Source organism: Hyperolius riggenbachi, chromosome 6, assembly GCF_040937935.1.
Source record: "Hyperolius riggenbachi isolate aHypRig1 chromosome 6, aHypRig1.pri, whole genome shotgun sequence".
NCBI classification, from domain to species: Eukaryota; Metazoa; Chordata; class Amphibia; order Anura; family Hyperoliidae; genus Hyperolius; species Hyperolius riggenbachi.
The window spans coordinates 346,731,391-346,742,727 of NC_090651.1; the positions used below are offsets into that span (position 1 = coordinate 346,731,391).

General features: G+C 42.9%; 1 protein-coding gene across 1 annotated transcript in view; it reads right to left on the reverse strand.

Annotated features, from left to right (window-relative positions):
• The window catches only part of LOC137521806 (sialic acid-binding Ig-like lectin 12), a 142,936-nt gene extending 132,159 nt beyond the window's left edge, over positions 1-10,777 (reverse strand). The window contains exon 1 of the mRNA XM_068241548.1: positions 10,669-10,777. The gene's annotated coding sequence lies outside the window, so the exon portion shown is untranslated. The remainder of the gene's footprint in view (positions 1-10,668) is intronic.
• Positions 10,778-11,337: the final 560 nt, after the last annotated feature.

Here is an 11,337-nt window from a genome sequence, read left to right on the forward strand (position 1 = left end):
CCATGCGTAGCTCGCTATCTTTGACACTTAAAATACCCATAACACTTTTTTGTTTTGAATACCTTAATTATCTTAACTGTGAGAATCTATGTAGGTTTGCAATGTTTACACATTCTAATCAGGTCATTTCTGACGCAGTTAATTCAAAATGGACGTCACCAGCCATCTTGTCTGCTGGTTGACTTTTTTTGTCCCAGACAAGGAGACTAAACAATGTCATTTATGACGCATTTCTGTTAAAGTGTTCTCTGCTAATTAGGTTGGAATGTCTTGGTACTTTCCCAGACATAAGATTGGTCAGGTTAACACTGTAACCAGACCTGTGGGAGTCTTCAGCAATTTAGGGCTTATTGAAACATACAGGGCTTCTAATATACTTATTTAAATATATAGCTTATTATATAATTCTTCTTAAAACAATTAATCATATAAGAAATAATTGCATATTAAATCTTAATAATATAAAATCATGTTCTATATATTTGTCTTTCATATGAATAAATATAATATGTCCACCGGCAGATGTCACTATCTCATCATAAATAACAATCTATAAATAATATTAATTTTAGAAGACCATGAAACCGCCAGGTGGCATCATTGAATCATCTTTAACTAATTGGGAAAACACCTTCTTCGTTTATTGTACAAAGTATCTTTCAAATGTCAAGGCCACGCACTAACATAAACAAGAATGTTCTGGATTTTTGTAACTAGAATAATAATAATTTTACCTAGCCACCTATATTGTGGGTACTTATGCCTGGGTACCTCTACTACGGGCAATTATACCACGGATCGCACAGTTCTTATGTGCAGGATTCATTAGATTCGTGATTCGAAAGGTTCGAGATATTCAAGAACCTTTTTAGATTTGGATTCGGATTCGAAGAAATTGTGGATTCGTCCCATCCCTACTTAAAGTGGATCCGAGATACACTTTTCCTCATTGAATAATTGTGTTCCTTTCATATAGTTTATAGGGCATTCCTCAAGCCAAATACTTTTTTTGTTTTGATTTAATACTCTAATTCCCTATAAACTAAACAAGCCTCGCCCACAGCTCCTTTTCTGCCTTGGCACTGTAGCAAGGGCTTATGGGAGCTAAGTCTGGGCAGGAGGAGGAGGAAGTTACTAGCCATTGATTTCAGAGGCAGAGGGGAGGAGGGAGGAGGAGAGGGGACTGAATTTACACATAGGCAAGCTGATAGCATCTCCAGCCCTCAGCCTGTGAAAAATGTGGCAAACAGAACATGGCTGCCCTCATTTTATCACAGGAATAAGTAATCATATACTGTTGAAGCTGTTTGCAGCTAGATATGCTGTGGAAACTATCTAAACTTTAAATAAGATATATAGACAAGTTACTTGTTATAGTTATTTTTTCATCTCGCATCTGATTTAAAGAAATAAAGCCAGAGTGTTCACCAGGAGGGTCAATACTACTATTAATACTCAAATACTTTGGTCACATAGGGCCATATTCTATTGCTGAACTCGCCAGCGCTAAGCACTGGCGAGTTCTTAACTTAGGCGATGGGGACATCGCCTAATCTAATTAAACTTTAGACCCCCGCAGGCGGAAAAGAACTTCTTAACACGGAATCCAATTACCCTTATCTGCAAAAAGCAGGTCTAAACCAGCTAACGCACGTTGCCGCCGCAGCATCTGGGGGTCTCCTTTAATAAGCAGACCCCCAGAGCTCCCCATCGGGTCACCGCACACTTTAGAAGCCCCCACGCAGCTCTGCTAAGGATCCCCTGTCATTATAAATACCTCTGCCGATCACCCGACGCCTCTCGCCGCAAAATCCGTCACGTAATTACAGTGTATCTAACACTGTAATTACTGTCCGCATAGGACCCCGGGTAAAGCATCTTTGAATCTGCAGCCGGGCTCCCCATTGGTCCGCTGTCTGAGCCATTTTATTGGTTCAGGCAGCGGACCAAAGGGGAGCCCCGGCTGCAGATTCAAAGATGCTTTGCCCGGGCTCCTATGTGGACAGTAATTACAGTGTTAGATAAACTGTAATTACGTGACGGATTTTGTGGCGAGAGGCATCGGGTGATCGGCGGAGGTATTTATAATGACAGGGGAGCCTTAGCAGAGCTGTGTAGGGGCTTCTAAAGTGTGCGGCGACCCGACGGTGAGCTCTGGGGTCTCCTTATTAAAGGAGACCCCCAGATGCTGCGACGGAAGATGGCGGCGATGTTCGGAGGGTGAGTGCACATGTGTGGGGAGTGAGGCCGTGGTGCTGAGGGCCAGCACCACAGCGTAAACCTCACTCCCCATCGCTCGGTAAAAGGGAGCATCGCTCAGGCTTTCGCCTGAGTAATGCTCCCTAACGATCGGCCATCGCGCGAAGGATATGGGCAATAGGATTTGCCGGTAATCCTTGCGCGATGGCAAGGTGATAAGTAGCTCGCATCTGCAAGCTACTTATCACCTTGAATAGGATATGGCCCATAATGAGAAAAACTGATTCTTTGGAGAAATCCTTGATTCTGGGAAAAATTTAGTGCAAAAGAGGAAGAGGAATGCAGAGGCTAAGATGGATAGAGAGTTTATGTGACGCTATGAGCATGCCTAGGCAAAAGCTCAAAGAAGCAGTGATTACATATGGTCACAAAGCGTTGGATATGACTAAACAAATGGCAAGCATAAAGGGATTAGTGAAGGTTTACTCCCTCTGTCAAGTTATTATTGCTGCCTGTGTTCCTGCAGTGGGGGATTTCTTTCACTTCCTGTTTCAGTGACACCTAGAGCTCTGAAGTTACCCCTGGACTTACTGCTGTTGGTCACTACTCAGGAGGTGTAGCTTTCTTTCATTCTCCCACTAACAAGAAGCAACAAAGATTTAAAGAGACTCTGTACTTTAAAAAAAAACCCTCTGGGGGATACTTACCTCAGGACGGGAAAGCCTCAGGGTCCCAATGAGGCTTTCCCATCCCCTGCAGGGAATCCAGCGTTGTCTCTCCCGCAAACCCCCACTGCCCCCCAACAAGCTTGACAAGCTGTGATTTATTAACCTCTCCTGCACAGGCGCATTAGCGGCTCTTCGTTCGGGTAAGGCCGAACCCGATCGTATCCACTCTACTGCGCAGGCTCAAAGGACTCGCACCCACACAGTAGAACGGATCAGATCGGGTTTGGCTATTTCCACCTTAACCCAAACGGAGAGCTGCTAGTGCACCTGTGCAGGATTGCGGTAGGTAAATATTCACCTCGCCGCTGTTTGCGGGGCTGAATCTCTGGATTGCCGAGACACCGGAGGGCGGGAAAGCCTCGTTAGGATCCAGAGGCTTCTACCTCCTGAGGTAAGCATGCCCCAGGCTATTTTTTTTTTGTTTTTTTTTTACAGATGTTCTTTAAAGGCTCACCATCACAAAACAGTGTAACATTTAAAATACTTGTGTTGTGTATGCATACATATAAAATGCAGAATTGTCCCAGAGCAAAATGCACTATAAATGTTATTTTTTTCTGGGTTGCTGTCACTTACAGTAGGTAGTAAAACTATGATAGTTCTGACAAGAATTGGACTAGTCAATCTACTCATGGGTGATTCTTATTGTTTTATTTTTTTCAAGAGCACTTACTGAATGGCAATTACTCATTCCAGCTGCCAAAATAGTTTGCAAATAAATAGGAAGCTTGGACATATCTTTGCATATTCTGGGTGGTCCAGGGGGTGAATTTCAGGTTTGGAAATCCGGTTACCGGTGAGAAAAGGAGACAAAAAGAGCAGCAGGAGTGCCAATAGTGTAGTATTTCTAAGAAAATGGGAAATGTAAAGAAATAACATCTCCTCACAAATGTGGGTTATTATAGGCAACCACAATATTGGGCACGTGGGGAGAAGGACAGTCTCCATGTGGTGGTTATGATGACTTGGTTGGGTCAACATGGGTTGCGCTCCAGAAAAAAACAAACCACTGGATGTAGTCCCAGAGGTAACCCCTGTGACAGGGGAGGAGACAATGCAAGATGGGAGGAGGTGCATCAGTTATGCAATATGTAGTGAGTGGAGGTAAGTAATAGGAACAATCTTACCTCATAATAAGAGGTTAAAGTGGTCTAACACCCAGCATTTCAACTTTGCTTTAAAAGATTGCTTACAGCTTAGAAACGATAATGCCAGATTTTTTTTTTAGCAGAAATTCACTGAATGGATTAAACATGACATTTTAGTGCTGCATTTAGCTAGAAATCCTCCTCCGTGCTTAGGTTTAGTTACAAATGTATCTATTTACAAAGTAATAAATAAACAAAGAGGGCTTCCCCAGCAGGCTTTTCAGAGGTCTATTTGCATTTCAAACAAAGATACATTTGTAAATAAAGATAAGAACTGATGCGGATTCCTAGTTAAATGCAACACTAAAATGTCATGTTTAACCCATTCAGTGAATTTCTGCTTAAAAAAAATCTGGCATAATAATTTCTAAGCTGTAAGCAATCTTTTAAAGCAAAGTTGTAATGCTGGGTGTTAAACCGCTTTAAGATTTTTATTGTAAGACAACAATAAAAAGACTATGTCCTCAATTCACTAAGATCATGCTGGATAATAATATGGCAAGGGACAACGTACCACCACACAGTGAGAGAGTTATCTTATCTCTTCATTCCTTAAGTTATCTCCTCTGTAGTTAAGTTACCTCCTCTGTAGTTATTTGCACTTGCAGTTAATTAACAACCTGTCTTTAACTTTAGAATTCTGGAGTTATTTTAAGGATTGAAGAGTTAACTTAAAGACAGAAGAGTTAACTTTAGGTTTGCCTGATGTAAAATGTTTCCTAAATACTATATGCCTCATCACCACGGTGATAACAATGGAAACGTTATTAAAGACAGGAGATAAGCTTAGTGAATTGAGGCCAATGCGTTTCACAGGACCTGCCCGCTTCCTCGGGTCAATACGAGACAGTGTCTGAGCTATTTATCTCTATTTCAGAGCACCAAATGTGCTCTGAAATGGAGATACATAGGTCAGACACTGTCTCGCATTGACCTGAGGAAGCGGACACGTCCCGTGACCTTATCACAAGGTAAGACTGTTCCTACTACTTACCTCCACTCACTACATATTGTATCACAATTGGGGTGCTTCCTCTCATGTTGCATTGCATCCTTGCATAGAACATTTCCAGGGACTGTTTATGTGAGAATTAAGGAAATACTGAAAATTCCCCATGCAGAGATATACTAGTCCAAAACCTGTCAGATAAGTCATATATTCATTGATTACTGTAAAAAAAAAATGCATTAAACTCCCTGTTGGTCTATTAAAACCGCCAGGGGCAGCACAGCACAGCACATTACATTTTTTTTTTCTGTACAGCGGCATCCCCCCTCCCCTTCCGATCGCCTCCGGCGATCAGAGTAAACAGGAAATCCCATTCAGAACGGGATTTCCTGTTTGGCTTCCCCTGTCGCCATGGCGGCGATCGGGATGAAGTCATCTACGTCATGGGGCACGGGGGAGTCCCGATCCACCCCTTAGGGGTCTGGGGGGGGCGGTGCGGCACAGCGGGTAGCGGCGAATCGGCGCGGAGCGGTGGCGATTGGTTTGTACACACAGCTAGCAAAGTGCTAGCTGCGTGTACCAAAAAAAAAAATATGCAAATCGGCCCACCAGGGCCTGAGAAATCCTCCGTGGCGGCTTAGCCCGAACTCAGTTCGGGCTTACCGCCAGGCAGGTTAATAGTGTCTTTGTCTGTCGTAAAAATGTAATCTTAAATGTATGTGTACATGTGTATTTTAACTTCGACAATATATTGCGATAGTGGTCCATTAATGCTTGTTTTATTTTTCTTTGCTCTGAGCAAGAAATACCCCCCTTTCTATATTTGTAATGTGTAAGCCCCTCTGTCCTTCGGTGTATTCCTGCTTCCTCTCTTACATGTTTCTGCTACTTTAATAATCCCAGCACCGAATGCTGTACATTACTTCCTGTTTTCTCAGTTTCCCATCATCTAATTTGTTTGTGAAATACCAGATTTTTACACACTTAATTTGAATATTGTTATGACTTTAAACCAGACACCAGCCAAATCTTATCTCACATTGGTAGGCAGTGTAAAGAATTTAGATCCTTTGTCAATTTGTTATCAGCAGCCCCAGGCCGCCCATGATGCCAAGTGAAACTTTGGCATCAGGCAGCATTGTGGCTGGAGCGACATCTCGTCCGCCTCCCTCCCTTCCTCCCTGCGGCTGCCGCTCATCTTACCTTCTCGGTGACCGCTTCCTCTATGACTGGCCCCAGACCTTTCACTAGCCACAACAATAACTAAGATCAGCGGTGACTCACAGTGCCTCTGTGACAGGAAAGAGGGTCCTGTAGCAGTGCATATACAGAAAGTACTTACTTCCTGTATATGCATCATTACCAGGGGAACCGCTTTCCTGGTACTTCATCATGCAGTGCCATTGATCCGAGAAGGTAAGATAAGTGGCGGCCACAGGGAGGAAGTGAGGGAGGGAGAAGCAGGCTGGCTACCTATTGGACTTCCTATACTGGAGGCATCTACCTGACTACCTATACTGGGGCCAACTATACTGGCTACCTATACTGGAGGCACCTACCTGGCTAACCTATACTGCGGGGTAACTATACTGGCTACCTATACTGGAGGCACCTACCTGGCTAACCTATACAGGGGCAACTATACTGGCTACCTATACTGGGGGCAACTATAGCTGGCTGACCTACCTACCTATACTAAGGGTATTCTTGTTTATTTTTTTTTTGGAGGGGGGTGGGGGTGGGATAGCACTGCGGCAAATTGTTGAGTGCTGTGTGATCATTCTAAATTAGGGGGGTGCATCCTCTCTGGTCCTGATTCTCAATTGAGTAGATCGCTTATATCTTGTCTTTGTGACATCAAAGGCTTTCATTTGAGTTTCTGGGGTCACAGTGGATAGAAGTGAATGACAGCAGTAAAGCCTCCAGCAGCCCAAAGTTGCAGCTTCCAGGATGATCTACTCAGTGAGGTATGAAGCACCAGATGCAAGATATGTGGGTGTCTTAAGCTAAGTAGCCACGGATGGATGAATTGGTTATCTCTGCCGACACACAATCGATCACCGATCCATGGGCCATATCCTATTACTGAACTCTGGCGAGTTCTTAATTTAGGCGATGGGGGCATCGCCTAATCCTAATTGAGTTATGATTACGATGTAATCACCCAGCGAGTTCTTTACATGGTATCCATTTACTGTTTGCATGCCTCCGGGAAATCCCGGCAGACATAAGCGTTAGCTTAGGCCTGCAAAGAGCAGGTCTGAACCAGCTAATGCACGTTGCTGCTGCAGCATCTGGGGGTCTCCTTTAATAATCCCCATCGGTTTGCCGCACACCTTAGAAGCCCCCCACGTAGCTGCGCCGGGCACCCCTGTTAACATACATACCACCGCTGATAACCCAACGCCTCTCGCCGCAAATTCCGTTGCATAATTACAGTGTATCTAACACTGTAATTACTGTACGCATCGGAGCCCTTTGAATCTACAGCCGGAACTCCCCATTGGTCCGCTGTCGGAGCCTTTTTATTGGTTCAGACAGTGGACCAATGGGGAGCCCTGGCTGCAGATTCAAAGATGCTTTGCCTGGGCTCCTATGCGGACAGTAATTACAGTGTTAGATACACTGTAATTACGCGACGAAATTTGTGGCGAGAGGCGTCGGGTGATCAGCAGCGGTATGTATGTTAACAGGGGTGCCCGCTCAGCTATGTGGGGGGCTCTGGGGGTCTCCTTATTAAGGAGACTCACAAATGCTGCGGCGGAAGATGGCGGCGATGTTCGGCGGGTTAGTGTGCATGTGTGGGGAGTGAGGCCGTGGTGCTGAAGGACTGCACCACAGTGTAAACCTCACTCTCCATCTCCCAGTAAAAGGGAGGTCAGGCTTTCGCCTGAGTAATGCTCACTAACAATCGGCCATCGCGCAAAGGATATGGGCAATAGGATTTGCCGGTAATCCTCGCGCGATGGCAAGGTGATAAAGTAGCTCGCATCTGCAAGCTACTTAACACCTTGAATAGGATATGGCCCCATGTATCCAAACTGCAAAATGATAATTCAAATTTTTCGCAAAAGTACATTGACTTTAACCAAGATTTCCGCTATTGTATTACTCATTTTTTGCATGAGTGGATGTCTTGGGACTGGTCTAAAATTACCGCGGTGAAAAATTCTGCTTTCTTTGATTGGTCCAATGCTTCTGAGTTCTGTGATTGGGCTAAAATTACTGAATTGTGGTAAATCGGATTTCCTCGAAATTAGGAAATTCAGAAATGTAAATTCCATGGAATAAGAATGAGCATCCCTAATTGGGAGTGGGACCCCCTTTTGATCTCAGCAGGAAGTATACACACTTAGACATACAAAACCATTTCCCCAATCCCTGTTATCCCTACAGCTAAGTTAAAAGCCGGGGTCTTAGTTCACAGAAGAATGCATTCTTATGCTTAGTCACCTACACTGCGCAGAAGTACCCAGGTAAACATAGGTGTCCTAACTCTGGCCCTGTAACATGCATAGTGCAGACATGCAAACATTCATTGCATCAAACCTATCTAGGGATTAGGAGCACACAACCTGGCACAGATAGCGCATCTTACCAATCACACAAGGGAGCTAACGTAATGTATCCATGCGCACCATGCACCAGCATAAGCTGTGTGCATGCCGTGTGTTGACTGGAAGTCATGTAAGTCGATGTCGCTGCAGATATTTTCAAATTTTTCTCGTTCACATTGCAGGTGCGCATGTCCGATAGCAAGGTTTTTTTCGAAACATTTGCTTGCAATGTATGTTTCCACCACAGGAAGTGAGTGCTAGAGAGCCTTCCTTATGATTTGAATTGATGGCAAGAATTACATTAAGGCTTAAGACGGCGCATTACCAGAGGTAAATACAAAGGCCTCGATTCATCATTGTCTTTGAGATAACTTTTTCCAGTTTGTTAAATTACCGAATTCAAAGTTTATCAATTTCTAGTTGTATTCATCAAGGTTTTTCCGCATTCAGTGTGAATTCGATAAAATATCGATAACAATTTGGTAACCATTCGGTAATGTGTCAATTTATCTCCATTTTACAGCAGTAATTTAACACAAGGCCATAAGATTCCCATGGAATTGTGGGTAAAAGGCAGTCCTTTGAACACTACTAGCAAGATTCTGAATAGGGCTTAACACCTGGACCAGGATTCTGGAAGTGGCTTGGGACAATCCCACAATTTCGCCAGCTGCGGCTTGATAGGAGCCTTTTCTAAAAAAAAATGTACGACCTCGATTCATCAAGACTTATCAAATCAATTACGGACAGCTTGGTAAAATACCAAACTCGATATGTTGATTTCAGGATTCATCAAAGTTATCTACAGCTGTTAGCGAGCATTCGGTAATCATTTGATAATGATGCGATAAAACGGAAGTGCAGTTCATGAAAATGAAAGTGGGCGTGGTTTAGCGTTACATTTAGGATTAGTTATCTCCTTATAGATTATATTACCTATCTATTTTAATTAACACAACTAATGTAACTTAATGACAGTATGTTTGTTTAGGCTGGAGTTCCTCTTTAACAGAGTTTTGCTTTTGTAAAGAATACATTAAATACCAGAATCCCCATGAGGAGATTCACAAAACCAGTCAGATCACCTAGATTTTTTTTACCTACTTTAAGTGACTGCAACAGTGGCGTAGCTAAGGAGCTATGGGCCCCAGTGCAAGTTTTACATGGGGCCCCCCAAGCACTCTATACATAACAATTGATACGGTGCACCAAAACCTTCCAAGGATTTTCACAGTGTCAGAGGTGCAATAGGGGATGGGAAACAGGTTGTTAAAGATTACTACTATTTAAAGCATCTATAGAAGTGATTATTACCAGCACAGGACCAATAGCGAGCTAATATTGTGCTTGAGCGAGGGCCCCTCTGACCCAAGGGCCCCCGATGCGGTCACTACCTCTGCAATCCCTATTGATACGCTACTGGACTGCAACATAACTCATTTGCATGTAAAGGAAAAATGTTTTCGCCATCTATTTAGAAAGGTTTCCTTCATAGGGAGAGTGGTTAAAATCTGTAATATCTTATGGCAAACTCTATATCTGCAATTTAAGAGGGCGTGGATGCTTTCATTGCATTGAAGGGCATCCACGGCTATAATTATTAAGTAATTCCAGAGAGAGTTGATCCAGAGCTTTATCTGACTGCCATCTGGAGTCAGGAAGGAATTTTAACCTTTAAAGACTTATTGGCCCAGGCCTTGTAAGGGTTTTCACCATCCCCTGGATCAACTGGGATATGTGCAGGATCAGGATGCTTTTTTTTTTCTTCTGGTTGAACTTGATGGACGGATGTCTTTTTTCAACCAAACAATGTACTTTATGGTGCATTTCACTTCAAAAAGATGTATATCCTAGTTGTATATATACACAATATTGCTCCTAAATAGAAAAAGAGGAAAAATGTATTGCAATCCTGAGACTTGCATAGTCAAAATAAAAGTTGCCTTCAGTACTGTATGTTACAAAGGAAATATTGCCCACTGCATTCATGAAAAGTACATAGTAACAGTGAATTGAATTTTACAAAGACAGCATACATTCTACTAATACACCCTAGAAAATGATATATCAGTATTTTTTCAACATACCTGGAATTTGAGGTCTTCAAACTGCAAACTATTTCTTGTTCCGATATAATTAATAACATTGAAGTATTTTCCTGTCTTTGTTGAGTGGTATACAGAGATCACAATGCCATCTTCTCTATCTTTGCTCTAAGCTGCAGGCAATGCTCTATACGCCCCATGTAGTTCTGCTTTTCATTTCCCGTTCCTCTCTGTTTTACACAATTTCTTGATGACACTGACCTTCTGCACTACCCCTTCTCTCTCGACCCCTTCCTAGTATGTTATTTTATTTAGTTGAGTTATGTTTAACGCAGAGGTGAAACTAAAAATCCCTGGGCCCTTAAGAAAATGTTTGAATGCCAACCCCTTACCCTAGTTACTAGGGATGAGCTCAATTTTTCCCCAAAGGTGTTTTCACACTGAAATTTGCATTTTTTGCCTGATGTGAAATTTTATGAATACATAAAAACACATTCATGGCTATAATTATTTGGTAATTCCCGGTCATTTTTATCCAGGGATTTTATCTGATTGCCATCTAGTGTCGGGAAGGATTTTTTTTTCCTTTTGGGGCTAATTGGACCGTGCCTTGTAAGAGTTGTTTACCTTCCTCTGGATCAACAGGGATATGTGAGGGAGCAGGCTGGTGTTGCATTTTCTGGTTGAACTCGATGGACATGTCTTTTTTCA